The sequence below is a fragment of the Vipera ursinii genome, assembly GCF_947247035.1.
Source record: "Vipera ursinii genome assembly, chromosome: 4".
Lineage (NCBI taxonomy): Eukaryota > Metazoa > Chordata > Lepidosauria > Squamata > Viperidae > Vipera > Vipera ursinii.
Window position 1 is genome coordinate 31,284,088 of NC_139514.1, and position 11,437 is coordinate 31,295,524.

Here is an 11,437-nt window from a genome sequence, read left to right on the forward strand (position 1 = left end):
CTGTAAGCCATTTGTCATAATGATCTATGTTCTAAAGCTGCCAACAAAGGCATCAGAATATAAGATCCAAGGAAGAAGACATAATGCAGAAACTTATACATTACAGGCTGAAATGTTAATAGGCACAGTAGGCACAGTAGAAACAAATTCATAGCAAGTGATATAATAAATTATTTTACACTGGCTTTCTAGAGGTGGCAAACAGGCTCAACACTATTAATATTAACAAAAAGCTGATTTGGTTACAAAACAGGCAAGGCCTGTCAATTGAGCTGAATGCTTCTGAACTCCAGAAATCCTCTGTAAAGGAAAAGTTGTTTGATTACCTCTGTACCATTATAGGCAAGACCCTGTAAAGAATGATCCACAAAGACACAGAAAAGCAAAATACCCAGCATCTTACTGATTACTTGATTAGGGTTACAAGCTGTTAGCCACCTAGACAATAAAGGACACATGATATCAAAGGAAGAACGCTAAGAATCATTAACATCACTCACTATTGCTTGTTGGGAAATATAACTGAATACCCTTGGAGCAGATTGAAGAATTTTTCATACTGTATGCCATCACGACAGTTAAATTGCTATGGCTCCAAACAGTAACAACCTCACTCACTTTATATAAACTAACTATGTGTGGCCTAACCATTCTATTTCTATTTTTCCCACATTAATTTTCAGAGCAATGATTTGGCCCTGGAATTCTGCTGTCTAGCAAGGAATTTTAGTAGCATCACAAATATGTCCAAATTAATGATCCTCATTAGAAACAAGCAATCATTCACAAAATTTAGGGCAAATGCACAAAAATGAGAAAAAATTGTTCAAAGTCTTCAGCTAGAATGTAGTTATATATAAAATATATATATCTTTGTGAGTAGGTATGTATGTGTGCTTAATTCTTTAATTTGGTTAGAATCTAACTTGATAATAAATTCTAACATTTAGTTGGTTCAGATCTTTGGAAGGAGTGAAGGATAAGATTATCCTTATTTTGCTGAAAATATACACCCAGTTCTTTGGTAGAAACCACAAAAGATAAACTATTTAAAGTTTCAGGATTCATGTGATTTAAACAGGTCTTGGAAAACAGAATTCTGCCACAAAATATAACAGAACAATACATCTATAATAAGCATCAACATGTTGGATTCAAATACACACACTGATTCAGACGATTTTAAAGATTAATATACCAGAACTTTTAGCTTGGACTGATGAGTAAACAGTTTGAAACAAAGTCATGGGACTTTGCTTTCACATATGATAACTCCAGCAAGATTATTATATGCACAAAGATGGAAAGATTTGGTCCTACCGACCATAAAGGAATGGTTGGTGAAGATGATGGAATGTGCTGAAATGGCTAAATTGACTTTTTTGATCAGAGAAAACATTTGTCTGAAAACTGACTAGAAATCCCTAATAGGCTTTTTGTATAAAACAGAAAAAAATGAACATATGATTTATGGTTTGATGATTACACAGGATAGATTATAGAAAGAAGAGAGTTATGCTGTAACATTGAGCAAGAGTTAACTTTATAATTATAATTATAACTGCTGTAAAGAAGATTGGAAGCTACTTCTTTGTATCTTTTTTCTTTTCTATTTTTCTTTTCCTTTAGTTTTTCTTTTTTTGTACTTTTAGCTTTATCTTTGATTTATTTCTCTGTTCCTGTTGTGTAGCAGGTTCTTTGGCACAGGAATGAAGACAAGATAACGGAGTACAGGAAAACTCATGATTTATTTCGTGCAGAGTCAGAACTGGGGAAATGGCTGCAACTAGCCGCAATATATAGTCTAGCCCCTAGGTGGCAGCCAATAGGTTTGAAGCTACCATTGCCACCTAGGGAAAGCCAATAGCAGCACTGGAGACTTGTAGTCTGGGTTGCTGGAGAGCCGTTAGCTGCTCCACCAACCCATGTGGTATTACTAATGAGCCCAGTACATAACAGTTCCTTTTATTACTTTAAATTTGTTTATATTAGTTTTTATCTTCCTTTTTAGACAGACAGACAGACAGACAGATAGAGCTAGACAGACATAGACAGACAGACAGTATTTTGGCTTTCACTAAATTCTGTTGCTTTGAATACCAGTTGAGAACTCTTCTTCTTTTGAAGAATTGGCAGCTATAAATGGGCATTCTTCATGTATTAAATGCCTTGCGGCCAACACTTGCGCTGTATGTGAAGGTGAAAATAATATTTTACATTCCATTAAATGAATTTAGCTGAAAAAAATTAATCTAATAGTTCTGTATTAAACCTTAACATTTCAGAAACAATGCAGATGAAACATTCCATTATGGCTTTTTTAAGCATATATAAAATGTGTTGTTTTGTTTAGACATTTATTTTAAATATATTTTGTTTTGACTTGCTGCAAAAAATGTTTTGACTCATTGGCTTAAAATAATACATGCTTTGGGAATATCTTCAGCTAATAATTATTTCAATGCACACCATTATCAGTGTATCATCAAAGCTTTTGAGGAGAAGGGAAATCTTATTCAACCTAAGGCTTAAAGACTGATGCCCAAACTAGGCTTAAATAATAGAAGAAACATGAGACTTCTTAATGCCTAACACTGGTTTCTCCTCTCCTGCACACCCAGATAAATATTGCAAAAGCAATTCTAGTTATGAGAGTAACTGTTGACTTACAATTCTGGAGAATTAAGTAACACCCTCATTTTGCTTTTTAGGTGAGTTTTTACTTTTTCACAAAATAAAAATAAAAATCTCTTCAAGCACATGTGACACCAATATAGAGCTCTCTGTTGGCATAGCAAGGAATGGTTGCGTATAACTTGCTTCTCTTCTCTCACCACCATAAAAGTTAGCCGTAATTTTAGTGCAGGTTGCCCAAGAGAAGCAGATTCCTAAGCACTACCTTCTACAATTGTATGGAATTGTCTACGTCTGTGATTACACTGTTGTAATTTTTCCTGTGTACAAATCAAATCAAAGGCAGGTATTCATATTTCTAAATCAGGAATTCACATTTTTGAACCAATTGCATGTAGAGGTTCAGTGGCATAGTTGAAAAAGTATGCAGAGTTATTATAGCCTCTACATATGATTTAATTTAATTTGCCTGAAATTAAATCCCTTTGTGTATTTTCCTTTGTATTACTTTAATCATCAATTTGGCAGTTACGCCTTGAAAGGATCTACATCAAAGGTTTTTCGGGTTGTGCTATGTCCCTTTCTATTTTGCAGACTCCATTTATCAAGAAACTAATAAACCCACAAATAAATGATATTGTGAGATAACTGTGTAATGTAGATGGTTCAATTTGTGTACCATCCAAGAATATCCATTTATTTGATTTTAACAATCAAATGAAATATCAAATCTTACATGTGTTGATTTTAATTATTGTCTGGAAAATAACTGCATTAGCTTCAAACCCAATTATTTATTTATTTATTTATTATTTGGATTTATATAACATGAACAATTCATTAATCCCAAACATAGCAAATAGAAAATTATCTTTTAATGCCTACTATAACTGAGCAGTATACCAATTGATGCAATATGGCTTGTGCAAACAAAGCCATTTATAAAACGTGGTCTTAACATGAAAAAAACCCTGCATTTACATGTTGATTAATAATAGAGCATTTACTTGCTAAAAAAGGACCTTATATCAATCCTGTGAACAAAATCACCTTTGCCCTTGATGATGAATCATGCCCAAATGAATCATGTGCAAATCATTTCAGTTCTGATTCAAGAAGGTTTTGCTCCCTTTAAGCTAAAATATATATTTTTCTAGCAGTTTATGAAGTTCATGATGGACTGGATTGTAAAAGAAAGCTATCTGAACATTTACATGTGTTCTAGCCATTAAGCATTCTATTTATATTGCAGACAACTTAAATATAAACTTTAAAAGGCACTTCTGTGATGCATAGTCATTAGAATTGCATATATATTAGCATATCATTGGGGAGAGTGAAGTTGCTAATCTATCTATCTATCATCTATCTCACCTCTATCTGATCTATCATGGAGAAACCCTAAAAGGGGTAGCTATTTTCAGTTACCTGGGCTGAGGCTTCAGGTTGAGCAATGGCAAGGTTCAGAAGCAGGAAAATGAGCAATGTTTCAATTCCTATTGCCACTTTTTACTTAATTCAATGCCATAAATTTCCTGAAAGTGCTTAGGCTGGGAAGATTAAGGAAGTTGTCAAGCCTGTGAGACACATAGTGATTTGTCCCTAGTCACATGAAGCTGGACATTCAAAATTATCACAGGTGGCAAAAGTGGCCTTCAGATGCAAAATATGTAGCACATTCCCACCAGCCAAGAGATCAGACACGATCAGTTGGTTATCAGGAGGCAGATTATAATTTTCCCACTCTTAGTTAACAGTGGAACATCAGGGATTTTTTTTTAAAAAAATCACCAGATGGCAAATGACTAGATTTTCTCTTTCCTCTTACTTACCTGGAGGAAAAGCTACATGATTTTGTTCTCCTTCCCTGCTGTTGAAAGTTACTATAAGGAAAGTGTAAGAGAAAAACAGGAAAATATATATTTAGTTTACATTTGTGTTTATCTTGGCAATGCATGGCCCCTAAATGAGCAACCATTGCAACTCTTGGATCCAAAACAGTTGCCTATCCTTGTGAATGTAGTGTTATAATTGTGGGAATTCAGATTCGAGTCCATATTCTTCAAGGGAAACTCAGTGAGTAACTCTTAGTTAACCACTTTCTTTCCGCCAGTCTATGTTACTGGCAGGCTATGTGGGTGGGGAAATAGAAGAGGGGGTGCTCCAAGAGGAAAGATGGAATACCAATCTAAGGGAAGAATTAATAAATACTTTACCTGAGCTAAAGCAGTTCATATTATATAATAGCCAGTTATCCAGTTTGGTCTAGTGGTTAAGGCACCAGGCTAGAAACCAGGAGACTGTGAATTCTAGTCCCGCATTAGGAATGAAAGCCAGCTGGGTGACTTTGGACAATCACTCTCTCCTCCTCTCAGGGTTGTTGTTGTTGTGTGGAAAACAGGAAGAAGAAGAAATATTAGGTATGTTCACTATTTTGCATTATTTATATAAAAAGAGAGAATTGTGGAATAAATATTAAATAACTAAATAACTATTTAGCAGTTATTCTTAGTGGAACATTTCTATCTTTACTTTCACAGTAATTTTTTGGTAAGCCTTACTTTATGGATGGCAAGGATGTATTTGTAACATATAAAGGACAAGTGATTTTACAAAACAAATGTAGAATGATGAAATACAATACACTGGGAGATACTTACTTTAAACAAGTTCAGACTATCAAATAATATCAGATTATACCCACAGCTATGAATTAGGGACATTATTTTCCTGAACCAGAGTTCCTTATTTTGACTGCAGATTGTCAGATATACAGCCTTTGCAAAGAAGGAGGAGGAGGAGGAGGAGGAGGAGGAGGAGGAGATGGTTTTATGGAAGAAATATTTAGAACAAGACATTTTCCTCAATCACTCCCTCAGTCACTTCTTCTTAAAATGTGATGAAGAATGCCAATATCTCAAGAGAAATAGCTTATTTTGTTTGAAACGTCATGAGATTTTATACAGAATCTCAAAAGATTCTGAAAATTTGAAGGAGGGGGTATCCCAGGCTATTATTCAAGAATAATACTGGACATATTGTTGTCCAGTGAACCGAGATTTACCTCTCCTAAAATAAGAAATTCCTATTTAAAAATAAATTGATAGTGCAGTAATATGAATGTTCAAGACTACCTTTTGCTTCATGCCCTTTATGCTTCAGGATGTAGGTTGTAATTCATTCTTCTTTTTCCTACCTTATTGAACTTGCTGCCATCATATTTATCATGGGAGGTTTATCATCCACTAGAGAAATAAGGTCTTAAAATGAAGTTACTATTCACAATGCCTATTTTGTTGTTCTGGAGATCTAATTGTGATGAATCAGGACAACTCCACCTGTACCAAGTTTAGGTCCTGGCCTGGTCACTAGTATTATCATTTTTGCCTTCCTCTTATAGGTGAGTAGCAGTGGTATACAAAATTATATTTCAGAAATACAAACATATGAAGAATGCCCTACACATGTGTCAGCCAAGGTCACTGAAAATGTTTTTGATGGATGGGTTGAGAATGTCAAGGCACTGCAATATATAGATTAAAGTCAACAATGATTCCAACTGTCATGAAAATAAAATGACTGTTTGTTAATATTATAGAGTGGTTCTCTGTTAAGTTAAAACACATACATGCTGCTTTCATAGATAATATCAGCCAAAAAAGAAAAAGTCAGTCAATCTTGCAGAGAAGCAACGTAACCCTGAATTATTTAGCCAATTCCTATTTGCTTTTTCCATTTCATCTGCCAGTATTGAAAGGAATGGAGAAAGCATAAAACCTGGACTAGCCTAATAGATAAATTATATCTCAAGTCAGGCTTAAAATCAACAAACCATAGTTCTAAATTGTGGCATCTTTAGGAAAAAAAACTACCAACAACAAAAGGTTTCTTTCATGGAATTAATTTGCATATCCCAACAAACTCTTTATAACTTTGTATTATGTTTTAATTCTGCCATACACACATTCCATCCACAAATCCAGATATAAACCAATAATCTCAGATTCTGGAAATTTATTGAATTTCTAGGTGGAATTTTTTTTGCAGCATGAAAAGTCTCATTAGAACCCCAGAAATTGTGCACAGCAGCTGGAACAATTATAAAGTTGTTAAGGATTTAAATGTAACAAGTGCTTTTCAAGTTACAAAAAATGAATGTCACGCTGCGCACAAAATTCTTTACTATTATTAGCTGTAGTGAGATAATGCAACACTGTCACTAAAATGTGTATCACTGAGATTTCTGAAGCATTGGATAACATTGTCTTTTTCTTTTCAGTTTAATTTACTACTGAAAAATCAGTGGGAAGTAGCATTTAAAATGTTTTCCTAACCTTTAAAAAATTGTAAATCACTGGTGATATATAAGCTCTCCTCCAGATGTCTTGGGATTACCCTTCAAATGGCTGGCTAGGAATTCTGGGAGTTGAAGTCCAAAATTATATAGAGGGTATCAGATCTGGGAAAACTCTTAGATATATATAAATATAGGAATAGATTTTTAACAAAGAACAGTTATGTTACACATCCAAAGCATCATATTCCTTCTGCAGGTGAACAGAACTTTAGGCAGTGTTAAACAACATTCTTTTCTTCACCTAATAATACTTTCACGTATAATAGTCAAGCAAAATCCTTTATGAATTACTTTAAATTGAATATTGTACAATGTTGCACAGTGGTAATTCAAAAATATTAATAGCTTGATTCTTTAGTCAACTATAATCTAAGAGCTACAATATTGGGACTAGGAAGAATCCAATTCAAATTTTCACTGAACTCACAATAAGATTGATGAAACCATGTGAATAGATGGCATGGAAGACTATCGTGTGATACAGCCAAATAATCAGTTGATTTAAAAAGCACACGTGTACTCTCGTCAATTGACCTATAAAAGCATTATAAGGGTGAATTGTGAGCTTGAGCAAATTGCAGAAATTTCTGAGAAGAAATTGTTGCTGTAACTTTAGTATTTCGGCAAAGAAGAAATTAGATTAAGTTTCTAATTATCTAAATAAGGACCTATTATTTTCATTCTAAAGCACTTTCATTGCACAACTAGCAAGTTAAGAAAGTAAAGCCACAATCAAAGAATTCTTCCAGACAAGTATCACTGAAGAAGAAATTAATTTAGGAAAGCAAACCTTACTAAAAGCAATAAACCATCCATTTTACCTGGGGCAATAATCCTTACTAGAAACATTCAGATTCTTCTCCTCTGCTCCCCCACAAATCTTACTCATTAAACTTTCCACTGATGAAAAATATGATCAGAATACATTCATGTCTAGATTATAAAGGTATACTGTACTGAAACGCAGTATAATGATTTAGAATTTCATGCTCAAGTCAAACATACTTTCTCATCTGTTGTTGCTGCAAGGAGATCCAGAAACTTTTAATTCTGTTAATTAACCAGAATTTAATCTCAATCTTCAGATAAACTCTAAGCTTAATTATGGTTTAAGAAAACAAGCCAGCTTCATACACCAACTTGAAGCTAGCTTCCTTCAAAACACATAGATTCACATTTTTTTCTAGTTTTGAACAAAAATAAATTGCAGTCATTTAAAAAATAGTCATGAAAACATGTGATCCTCTTGAAGCTATTCTAAAAGTCAATGAGCTCATCACTCATTGTTTTCCTAAACCATAGTTTAGGTCTTGACACATATAAATAAAACCCTGGAAAAGCCGAATCATTTTTTTCAGTCAAGCTGAAAGGATTTTTTGCTTACAGCAATTAATTACACTAATATGAACCAAAGATTGGAATACCTACTGAGCAAAAGTAATGATCATATTTTTTTTGAAAATTATTGCATACTTCCTTTATTATTTTACTGATACTTAACTTTCCACCTGGCAGTAGCAGTCATATTCTGGTGTTCAGAACATTATACAAGAACACAAGAGAGTGCATAACAAATAAAAAATCAGCAATTTTGCTATGAATTTGGTTGTGGCAACATCCTTTCACTTTCAGCTAAGAGTTTATATGGCACAATGAAATAAAACAAAATAGTAACTTTTCTTGAATGAATTCTTACAAAAAATTTGAGAATCATCAAATGCATCCTATTATGATATCTGGAGAACAAGACAGATAAGGAAGGTTTTGAAAAGAGATTTCCTTAAGGCTGATGTTTTAAATACAAGACACTAAGATTTTGTTTCTTAGTGTCTAGTGTCTAGAAGCATAAGAATAAGAAAATACCCTTCCTCTTGAACAACTGAAGGTGCTCATCTTTGATCCATTCCATCTACTCATTAAATCCATCTTCCAAGTTAAAGTACCTCCAGAGAAGAAAAAAAATGCAATTTATAGGAAGGGTGAACGTTACCAGCATTTGCAGAAAAAACTAAAAGCCTTGGCTTGTACATGTGGAAGATTTTTTTATTAAGCCAAAATTTAACTTTTTGAACAGTCATATATTCTTAGAAATTGTTAAAGTCATACATACTTACCAAACCGTTCTTTGGTTTTGTTGTAGCTGGATGCATCACCATTGCACATTTGATTGATAACTATTTATTGTAGATAAATAATAAAAACTGCATCTGATTTTGTAACACATCCCTTAAAAACTAAGATATATTAACAATGTTGTGGCTCAGTTGTACTTTTACCTGATTATCTAATATTTGATTAAACTTGTGATTTGTTTCACTAGGAAAGAAGATTAATTTGCAGGAGAATTAGTACTATGTTGAAAAGCTGAAATTAAGATTTTTTAAAATCCTAATTTATTTAGCTTTCATTTTTGATACATGCAGTTATTCTGTTTTAAGTACATTTTGTGAACTGTTTTTTCTGAAGTAATGGTTGACACATTTTCAAAAGTATTTTGTTAAAAAGAACTTGCACAATAATTGGAATTTCACAGTAGAATATTATTTTAATCTGAACTCTTCAGACAGTGCATTCCTTAAATTACAACTACTTAACTATGGTAAATGGGTGAGTGGGCGGTATTAATAACTATAATTTGATAAATGATATTTGCAAAGGACTTCTAAAATACTAGTTGAGTGCAAAACATACAAGGTTTTCTTGATCCAAAAATTACGTACATTTGTTTTTCAATAAAGGGATCAGATTTTCTCCATCCAAGTTTCTTTAAAAAGCACAAGGCTTAGCAAAATGTTCTCTACTTTAATAGCAATTTCAAAGATATCAGACATATATGTAACTTCTTGTTATATTTTTTTCCTGCTATTACTATTGAGATATAATTTCAGATATTAAAAAATGTTTACATGATTGAAAACTGGCTAAAGTAATAGTAATTTTGGGACAACCCACATTTAATTTTAAGATTATGTTTCTGTATTTAAACAAACCAAATATTAATATTTAATGTGCATAAATGCAATGTTTATGTTAACATATGTGTGTGTGTATATGTGTGTCTGTGTGTATCAAGCTATGCAGCACCACAATTAACAGTGACTTTTTGTACTGCACTAATTCCTGATTGCTTGCATTTCAGAACTTTGTGCAGGCATTCCTGGATTAGGATTTGCATTCCTTTTAAAAGTGGACTTTGTGGTTAAATGCCATGGGACAAATTGATTGAGTGCATTGGCATAAAAACACCATTGAATATATTCTTGTGAACAGAAGGCAGAGTTGTATATTTTAAAAACTGTTTCCAGTATCTTTTCCTTTTAATGTCTCTGATTTTATGCCAGCACTTTTAATATTGAGTCTGTCATTTATAAACATAACAGTCTTCTGGTTAGCAGAATATTATAAAGTGCAAGAAAGAGAGGATAAGATCCAAGGGGTAATATGTATAATATTCTTGTTTTTCAAAAGTCGTATACTGCTTTTCAAACACAGGCTCAATCAAGGTGTTCAGTTCAACAAACTTTATCCCAACAAACATCTATCTAATTAGTGTGCTTTGAGTGAGACATCAGAACAGTCCTTCTGTCTTGCAAAGCAATAAAATGCAGAAAGTTGTGCTTTCCCAAACTTATAATGAAAATTTCAGAAAACAATAATAAGGCCCTTTCTGATATGAAGAGGAAAAATATTAATGTCCTTTATGGTACATATGTTTCATGACTTTTTCTAGGTGTACTCTTGCTCTTATTAAACTATAGGCAAAATTGAAAATCTTAAATAACAATTTCAGGATTTCCCCCCACCCCTTTTTTTTCTTATTACTGAAAGGAAAAACAGTTTTTTGTAGCCACAGATGTTACATATTTTCCAGTAAATTAAGCAATCCTCTTTCATTGTTAAAACAACAGCTTGCTACTTGCCATTGAAAAAGACCCGTCCACTGAACAGTACCTCAAAAAGTAACAGCAGATCAGGATGGCTGCTTGGGCACTCATGGCATATAATTGAAGGATTTGAGAGAGTAACTAAGAGAGAGAGAGAGAGAGCCAGTGATTTCTTACCTTGAGCATGCAAAATCCAGAGAGAACAGATCAGTAGAAAAGGAAGAAAGTGCTCTGATCAGCTGCCGGTAGCATGCCGTTGACTTTTATGGTCAGGAGGGAGGAGCTGCTGTTCATTGTTGGTGAGTAGGCAGACAGTAGCCAGAGGCCACCAGGACAAGCAGATGCTGCTGTCTTTCAGGACATGGCAATGGAAAATACATGAATACAGGACCCTGCTTTGGTTCAGATTCTCCAGGATATTATGAGAGTTGGATTCAGTTGTTGTTTTGAAATGAGGACAGTGTAGAGTTACAATGATATCAAGTCTCCATTCTTTGGGTTGGAGGGAAATATGAGGTAGAAAATAATTAGGGATGCTCAAAGCAAGTTGTTTTTGTCAGAG

At 33.5% G+C, this 11,437-nt stretch overlaps 1 protein-coding gene across 4 annotated transcripts in view; it reads right to left on the reverse strand.

Annotated features, from left to right (window-relative positions):
- COL8A1 (collagen type VIII alpha 1 chain) overlaps positions 1–11,104 on the reverse strand; it is a 107,222-nt gene extending 96,118 nt beyond the window's left edge. For 2 of the 4 annotated variants that reach the window (XM_083361339.1, XM_083361336.1), the window contains exon 1: positions 11,053–11,104. The gene's annotated coding sequence lies outside the window, so the exon portion shown is untranslated. Of the gene's footprint in view, positions 1–4,850; positions 4,916–9,105; positions 9,126–11,052 lie in introns of those variants that run through there. The other 2 variants (XM_083361337.1, XM_083361338.1) reach the window with 2 other exon arrangements.
- Between the last annotated feature and the right edge of the window lie 333 nt (positions 11,105–11,437).